The sequence below is a fragment of the Nicotiana tabacum genome, chromosome 3 (genome assembly GCF_000715075.1).
Source record: "Nicotiana tabacum cultivar K326 chromosome 3, ASM71507v2, whole genome shotgun sequence".
Taxonomy (NCBI): Eukaryota; Viridiplantae; Streptophyta; class Magnoliopsida; order Solanales; family Solanaceae; genus Nicotiana; species Nicotiana tabacum.
Window position 1 is genome coordinate 120041021 of NC_134082.1, and position 9420 is coordinate 120050440.

At 30.5% G+C, this 9420-nt stretch overlaps 1 long non-coding RNA gene across 3 annotated transcripts; it reads right to left on the reverse strand.

Annotated features, from left to right (window-relative positions):
- Positions 1-6652: 6652 nt before the first annotated feature.
- LOC107774658 (uncharacterized) lies at positions 6653-8721 on the reverse strand. Of its 3 annotated transcripts, none has more exons than XR_001645555.2 (3): positions 8602-8719; positions 8423-8470; positions 6653-8068 (listed from the first exon to the last, which is right to left on the reverse strand). It is a non-coding gene; the product is annotated as an uncharacterized LOC107774658 (long non-coding RNA). The 3 variants fall into 3 exon arrangements; XR_012707767.1 differs by having other exon boundaries at positions 6653-7349; positions 7595-8470; XR_012707766.1 differs by having other exon boundaries at positions 6653-8470; positions 8602-8721.
- Between the last annotated feature and the right edge of the window lie 699 nt (positions 8722-9420).

Sequence of the window (9420 nt, forward strand, 5' to 3'; positions counted from 1 at the left end):
TTGACTAACTCAGTATGTTGGTTAGTCCAAGGGTGTTTATGATCTTTCTTTAGCCGATCGTATAGAGGGGCTAGATCTCGTGACAAACTTTTATAAAAAGGGGAAATATAATTTAGGCTTCCTAAAAATCTTTGTAATTGAGTCCTGTCAGTGATAACATCAGGAAATTTCGAGGCAAAATCAATAGATCTTTGTATTGGGGTAATTTTTCCCTGGCAAATATTATGACCTAGAAAACGAACACTTGTTTGGAATAGACTCATCTTGGGCTTAGAGATTACTAAACCGTTTTGTATAACAATTTTCTTGAAAATATCAAGATGCTTAATATGCATCTCCAGAGTTTTAGAAAATACCAATATGTCGTCAATATAAACGATGATAAAATCCAAATATGGGTTAAAAATATCATTCATAATTTTTTGAAATTCAGAAGGGGCATTTTTCAAACCAAATGGCATAACATTCCATTCATATTGCCCAAATGGAACATTAAAAGCAGTCCTATAAGTATGCTCTTTAAATATTTGAATTTGCCAATAACCAGATTTTAAATCAAATTTTGAAAATATATTGGCGTCATATAATCTGGATAGCAAGTCCCTTTTGTTAGGGATAGGGTACCTAATCCATTTCAGATGTTTATTTAATGGTTTATAATTTATGACTAAGCGAGGAATACCTCGTTCCTTCTCTGCCGCATTATTAACATAAAAGGCAGAACATGACCAAGGAGATTTTGAGGGTTTTATTAAACCCTTTTGTAACAAACTATCAATCTCGTTTTTGCAGAATTCAACTAGCTCAGCATTCATCTGGCAAGGTCGAGATTTAGTAGGAATATCATCCTCAGAGAAGGTTTCCTCGTATGGAAGAGTCACAATATGCCTTTTCCTGTTCCAAAAGGCACTAGGGTGATCGGCGCAAACATCAACGGCCATTTTTTCAGCAATTAATTTAATCTTCTGCTGAACTCTTGCAGATTGTATAGTATCAAATATATTCATACTAAGAATTTCTAATTGTAGTGAATCAACATGCCTTTGTTTCATATTAATCAAGGCATTAATATCTCTAGTTACGGGATCTGTAACAAAGGAATAGCTTATCTTTTTATCTTGATAAGTAGCAGAAAAACCATGTTTATCTATATTATTAAACGGATAAATAGCATTAATAAAAGGTGTTCCAAGTATGATTGGAGGGTATAACTGGTTTTTTACCAAAAAGAAGAAATGTGGAATACAGACTTTATTCTGGCAAATATGAGTATTAGGCAATTTGTACTCTATATCTAAAGCATGACCAGAAGCGGATTTCACCAAATGAGTAGTTTTTTGAAAATATCTAGTAGGAATCAATCCTTCCTGAATGCAGCTTACATCTGCACCACTATCAATCATAGCTATATCAGTTATAGAAAAATTATTATCAATTAAAATAGTACATTTAATATACCATTTGTGTGCAGTAACAATTTGCATCATACCTAAAAATAAATCAGATTTTTCATCAAAATTTTCTTTTTCTTTATCATTAGAAAATTCAGAAAATCCTTTAGTCGAAGATCCTGGTAGAGAATTATTTTTCTCAATTTGAGTAATCCGGTGATCGCAAATCATTTGATTTTGCTTAAGAGACTTAATATCTCTTTTCAAATTTTCGATTTCTTCTTTTAAATCATCAAAAGAAGTATCTCGACTAGGAGTACTGGACTTTTGAAGTCTTCTATTTATTTCAGATAAAGAATATGGTGCAAAGTGTTCAAATTCGTTTTTGTATTTTTCAACAGTTTTTGAACTACTAGAACTTGAACTTGCAGCTAAAGTAATGATTTTTTCGCGAAGTTTTTCATCAGTAACTTCTTTTAAAAGTTCTATTACATTGTCAGATGTAATAGTTTTTATATTAAGATCATCAAATTGTGATTTTAATTTATAAAATTCGTCACTATCACAAGCACAAATATCACCTTTGCAAGCAGTGCAAGCAGTATCAACATTTTTATTAATATCAGAAAAATCAATTAACTCAACTTCAGCTTCAGATTCAGTCTCTGAGTAATAGTCAGATTCTGATCCCGAAGTGTATAACAAGCCATAAACCTTATCGTGTAACTCATCATCGAGTTCTAAGGTTTTTAGCTTTTGAAGCTTGCAGTTTGGAGAAATATGACCAAACTTTCCACACTTATAACACTTAATATCCGCGAGATCACGTTTGGATCTATTCTTCGCAAATCGAGTAGATTTCCTGTTCGCTTTTCTAGTATCACGTTCTTCCTTAGGCCTATATCTAGACCTCTTTTTCTTATACGGGCTATCCGGGTTAGGGTACCTATGATATTTGGTTTTCTTCTTCCTATTTTGAGTGGAAGTTCCGGGTAAACCAAACTGGGTACAAAAGTCACCTACTTGGGACCTTTCTTTAAGCTTATCTATCTTAAGTTGTCTAGAAAGTCTTAGCTCATTACATAATTTAAGACCTTCTTCTGTACAAACACCTATAGTCATCAAGCGATTTAAATTTAAAATCCTGAATCTCAGGAGGTCTTTGAATATGGGTAAGAATGTTTTGATCAACTGTTTTACTTCCTGAAGTGGAGGCAATATCAGTTGGTCCTTTCTTAGTACCCATTTTTTTTATTAAAATAGTCAAATCATCAAGTTTTTTATCAAGAGAACCAATATGTTCTCCTAAAATTTTAACATATAAACCCAAATAATTGTTTTGAGAAATCAATTTATTAATTTCTGCAATACTAATAGCTGCCACATTATCATCAATAAATTTTTGAAAGGCAGTGAAAGTAATACCAGTATTATTAGGAAGAATAAAGGGAGCCTGAGGCGGATAAATTGCTTTAGTAATATTACCACTCCCGTCTTTATAAGATCTTTCTAATACCTTTATATAAAGAGGTAAATAAGTTGTTATAAACCAAGGAACAAAATACATAATTTGATTATGTAAGGCACACGTTTCATAAAATTCTTGAGATATATTACTCAAATCCTCTTTACTATAAGTATCAAAAAACCATGTTTTAAACCGGTTCCATTTTTCACTAAAAAATTCTTTTTGAATATAAATACGGGCCCGAGAACCTGGGCTAAAATCAATTTGGTGTGGAATCATTAAATATTATTGGGGTCGAAATCCATCTCAGATAGAGAAGGAATATCCTTATCTGAAATATTGTCATTATCTTGAACAATATTTGTTTGAGGGTTAATCTTAACCCTTTCAACCCTCTTATCTTTGGAATCAGGCTTATCGCTAGCAATAGTGTGTAAAGAAGCCGCACGATTGCGAGCTGGACCGTAAACTGGTTCAATAGGGGAAATATGTTGCATAGCAGGTAGAAGTCTGTGATTAGAAAAAGAATGTCTATTATAAATAGTAGACTTATCATCAAATTGAATACAAATCCTACCATCCGGATTTTGAGTGACATGCGAAAATTCAGTATTTGACAAGTCGTTAGTAATCTGACTTGGGGATATAACAGAATTTAAAGTCCATGTAGTCGGAAAATTAATTTCCTCCCATCTGATAGGTCTCCAAATTAATTTCCTCCCATCTGATAGGTCTCCTAGTGGTGACCTTGGACTTTGCAAAATTGGTTTCTACCAATATGGTCTGATCCGAAGTATCGTATAACTTACATTTCGGATTTAAAGTAGATAATAATTTGAAATAAATCCTATAGGACAGACATATAAGTTCAGAACCAGGCGCATAATTATAACCATGCGTTTTCACATTTAAAGTTAAAGCATCAAGAATATTAACATCAGAAAGAGATAGTTGCAAATTGGGTTGAGTATTAAAATATACTGGACCATAGGCCACTGTAGATTCTATCGAACCCATTAGAGACTGTCTGAAATTCAGATTTCTAGCATCTCTAAGAGCTGCTAAGAAGGTCTCTGGTAACCCTTTAAGGGTTAAAGGTTTAAAAGCAATTTGAACCATACCAATATGCACATAATGGTAATGATGTTTATATAAATCTATATCATGCTTGTTTAACAAACGAATAGTCTGTTCAGATGAATTTAATGCTAAAGACTGTTCAGTCGTTTTTATCAATTGTTTAGAAGAAAGTTTATCAAACCAACCATAATCATAAATGGTTTTTATAGAAACTTTAGGAATTGTCCATTTATTTAACAAATCAAGGTTTTGAGGTATATCTACCTCTTCAAGTCTAGTACTTTTAGTACTTGTTTCTCCCAGATCCATTCCAAAAGCTTCATATCTATGCTAAAGCTTTCATATCTATTACACAATTACCATGAAAATTCCTAGGCTCTGATACCATTTTACACCAGGATCTAGGTAGGCGGGCGGTATGTATTCCACATTTCTTCTTTTTGGTAAAAAACCAGTTATACCCTCCAATCATACTTGGAACACCTTTTATTAATGCTATTTATCCGTTTAATAATATAGATAAACATGGTTTTTCTGCTACTTATCAAGATAAAAAGATAAGCTATTCCTTTGTTACAGATCCCGTAACTAGAGATATTAATGCCTTGATTAATATGAAACAAAGGCATGTTGATTCACTACAATTAGAAATTCTTAGTATGAATATATTTGATACATGTATGAATATATTTGATACTATACAATCTGCAAGAGTTCAGCAGAAGATTAAATTAATTGCTGAAAAAATGGCCGTTGATGTTTGCGCCGATCACCCTAGTGCCTTTTGGAACAGGAAAAGGCATATTGTGACTCTTCCATACGAGGAAACCGGTTTAATAAAACCCTCAAAATCTCCTTGGTCATGTTCTGCCTTTTATGTTAATAATGCGGCAGAGAAGGAACGAGGTATTTTTATAGAAACTTTAGGAATTGTCCATTTATTTAACAAATCAAGGTTTTGAGGTATATCTACCTCTTCAAGTCTAGTACTTTTAGTACTTGTTTCTCCCAGATCCATTCCAAAAGCTTCATATCTATGCTAAAGCTTTCATATCTATTACACAAATATATATATATATATATAAAGTTACCATATATAATTTGCATTGTGGTTAAGTCACACCGGAAAGTTTACGGCATTCGGCAGATGGTGGCAGCACTGAACGGCAGAACCCTAACTTTTTTTTATTTGGAAATATATATGGAGTATATATTAAAGCAAGAAAGTTACCATATATAATTGTATTGTGGTTAAGCCAAGTGACAAGCTAATAAATGCAAATAGTATATGGTAACTTTATTCTATATTTGACTATGTTAGTCTCACATATATATATATATATATATATATATATATATATATATATATGACTAACATAGTCAAATATAGAATAAAGTTACCATATACTTATAAGTTTTTAAATTTGAATTAAAATTTTAAAAAAGAAATTTATCTTCTTCTTTTTTTGTTAAGTTATCATACTTAATTTGGTTAATGATCATATGTAATCATGCTAGGAACTTTTGTTATCGTTTCTGATTATTTAACTACTACTGCGCCTATGGCAAAAAAAGAAAAAAAAAATTATTCCATATAACTATAAAACTCTTTCACATTTAAAATCCTATAATTATAGTTCCTTAAAATAATATAGCTATATTTGAATAAATCGAATTTCTTTTAAAAGAAATATAATATATAGGGTACACGTCTATAGTTATTAAGATAATAAAAAAGAGTTTAAAAATCAAATAAAAGTTTACTTACATATATAAAAGTTTACTTGCATGCTGGAGAATGAAACATCACAAAAATCAGTCAATATTCAAAAAGATTATTATTTTTCCTTTTTGAAGAATGTTTGTTTGAAGAGTCAACTTGTATAAATGGACATCAAAGAAATAACAAAACTTTGGCTATACAATTGCTATCATTAATTTTAATTTAGCACCTATTAGGAATTGAAGGGTATAAGCTGAAACCTCTTCATTTAGATGCAGTTAAGCCAACATTACAAGGGTTTAATATTTTTTGTTGAAAAATAACAGTTTGAATCACTAGATTATGTGAAAAGTTATTTTTCGAATTCAACAAGAGGACATTACTTTCTAATTGATAGTTTCTATAGTAATTTTCAAGTGTAACAAAAAGTATATTTTAAAAAAAAACTGGTATGACATAAAATGTAAACAAATTATTTCAAAATGGGATTATTTTTAAAAATATAATGTAATTTTAAAAATAAAAAGATAAGATATTTTAGAATTTTGTAGAGTTTTTAAATTATTATAATAGAAGTCATATCATGGATAAAATCAAAAAACCGAAATCTTATGAAATATTTACATAAATATCCGGCCAGATTTATTATTTACTTTTTCTAGCTAATACCCATAGATGATATACTGGCAATACACGATTATACATATTATATATGAATTATACATAAATTACACATTGTTCAATTTTTTAATTTAAGTGGTAAGGCGAGCACTTATTTAGGTTGATTAGATAAAGCCAAAAAATGGAAGAATTTCAACTAATGACTAAAAATATAAATAAAGTTCTTATGTAGACCATTTCTATTTAAACTCATCCTTTTATAGCGAAATAAATTATTTTTTTGTAAGAAAAAGAAAGACATAAAAATAAGATAAAAGAAATAAATATAGAAGAAAATGTATGAAAAATCTAAAAACCAGAAATAAGAGATGATAACGAATTTCTTCTTCTGTTTCATCATTATCAAGCCGAGACCGAGAAGCATTTAGGCTTCACAGAAGAGAAATCAAGAATGAATTTTTTATTGCTATGAAGGTTTTCTACATCCATTAAATAGCAAAACTAAGAAGGATGGAGGGAAGTCAAAAAAAGCTGACCTAAAAAAATAAATCAAGAAAAAGAAGAAGATATGTGCATACCTGTAGCTTGAACAGAGTCAAAAGACTGGAGACGACCTGTAGAAACTGAAGAAACTAAAAAAAGACAAAGAAGAAACCTATGTATATCTTTTAGAAGAGTCATTATCAAAAAGAAAAAAAGAGCAACTACAAACTTAATTATACTATATCTCCACATTTGAAGGCATTATATTTTTCTCAGAATAATTCTTAGCAAGAATGCAATTATTCGCACATATAACACTGATGCACAAATAACCAAACTTCTCTTTATCAATCTTCAGAACTCTAAAATACAGAAAGTTAGCTTTTAAAACCTTCTTCCTAGTATGTTGTCTTGCCATAACCAAAATTTACTTTTCTGGATTATTTGCATCCAACTTTACTGAAGCACAACTAAAGATTTTTAAAATCTTACGAGACAATTGATGCCTTTAAGATTCTCGGAGTGGTGTATACTTCGAGCTACCATAAATCGTTACTCCATCTAGCTATCCCAAAAACTATGCCTATAAATAAATAAAAAATAGATCGAAATTTCAAGGTCAGTCAATAAAATTACACACACGAAAGCACATAAATCGATTTCTTAAAAAAGATACAGATTAAAACCTATAAAAGCAAAAGCGTAATATGAAATCCGTCCTAATTTTACTTTGATTCTTATTCCATTTCTTACTAAAAGGGATAGCGACTATGATCGTACATCATTAAATTTAAAAAGAAGTAAATCAGTGTTAATAACTTATTATACCTCTCATTTCACAAACAGTATGCTCGGAACAAAGGGTTGAACCCAGATCTAGCAGTGATGGATTCCCATCTTGAAGTTCTAATACAATATGCAAGTTGAAACTGTAAGCATTCACAAACAAAACAAAGGACTGAACAACAGAAAAGTTACAGAGAGTAAATAGCAGAGAGAAAATAGGCATAAATGGCGTTGCAATCATCCGAGAAGATGAAATGTAGAACACTTTACAGAAAGGTGGAAAAAAAAAAAGGCAAGATGGTGCGGTGGCTATCATACCAGATATTTACGCAGTTTCCGCGATGTGATCTATTTTGAACTTCTGGAAATAGAGACACCATTCATGTTTTCTAAATCTTAAGAGAAGACGACGAATGGGATATAACAACCCAAGTCTCTATTTACAGAAAAGCAACAAATTGGGTCCTTTAAGATATGAGATAAACCTTACCTGAAAGGCTGAAACCTCCTCAAAATCTGTGATAAATATTTTTGTCATGTTTGAGTCTTCTCAGTGAAGTCCCGAAGTCTACTCAACAAAAGCTAACTACAAATCCATATCCAGTTCTAATAATATATTGAAAATCTCACTTTGAGATAGCCGGATTGGAAAGCTCACTTTGAGAGGGTTATAAGGTCTGGTCTTTCTTCAGCATTAAACAATTATTCTTAATTAATATGATAAATTCAAAACCATTTACTAAACACGAAAGAAACAAAAACACCCCAATCAAAACTTTTTGCCACAAAACATAGAGGTAGGCAGATGAAGTGTTTATTGGATAGGGTTTATGATCCTCTAAGTACAAGGGCTTAAGAATAGTATTTTACCTTAGTTGAGATCTTCAGTACTGAAGTTGTCCCTGATTATTTGGATTGCTGAAATAAAAAAACAAATGAAGATAGATGTGTGCAAAGCAAACTCAAAGGGAAAACCCGCAAAGAAGAACGAAGACCATGGAAAGAATAGAGAGGAAGTAGCAAGGAACAATACGATCGCTAGAACTCACCGGCAATGTTTAAGCCGGAGCAAAGCGAGAGAGAAAAGGCGATGGAACCAAAGAAAATAGAAAAGACATATCTTAACTGATAATCACAAACACATGTTTCCTTATAAAGTGATTGAGTGCAAGAACTGATGCGGTGGCCGTTCAGTTTTGGATTTAAAGGACACGGATTATTAGATTCTGTTAAAGGTCCAAAATGCCCTTAAACAAAAATTAAAAGACAGGTAAGCAGCCATGTCCAAAATCAGCTCTTCTAATATATAGAAATCTATATTATATTAAAAGGAGAGTAGTATGCATTGTGGTTAAGCCAAGTGGCAAGCTAAAATGAAGTCACTTGGCAATTTTAGGACAACATTAATAATTAGGAATTATAAATAGAAACATAATTAATGGAAGTAGTTTAATGAATCCTATACATAATCTAAATAGATCTTAGACAAATCTAATCTATATATCTATATTTATATTTATATTTATATGTATATTTGTATCTATATATTGATCCACTCATAGATTTTTCTTCTATATTAGCTAGAAATAAAGAGGTAAAAAATTATTTAAATAAATATAATAGAAAAAATAAAAAATATAGAGATACGTAAATTGAGATAACTTATGATTATTTATATTTTGGAGTAAGTTAAAATATAAAATAAAAATAAAATTTACTTAAGATATTAAAGATTTATTGAGTTTAAAAATTTTAAAAATTCAAGCAGCAAAATAAGATCTTATATAAAGTATACAAATTATTTATAAGGTAAGAAAAAAAATTAAAGAATCAGTAAAAATATTTTAATAACAAGAATAATAAAGTCA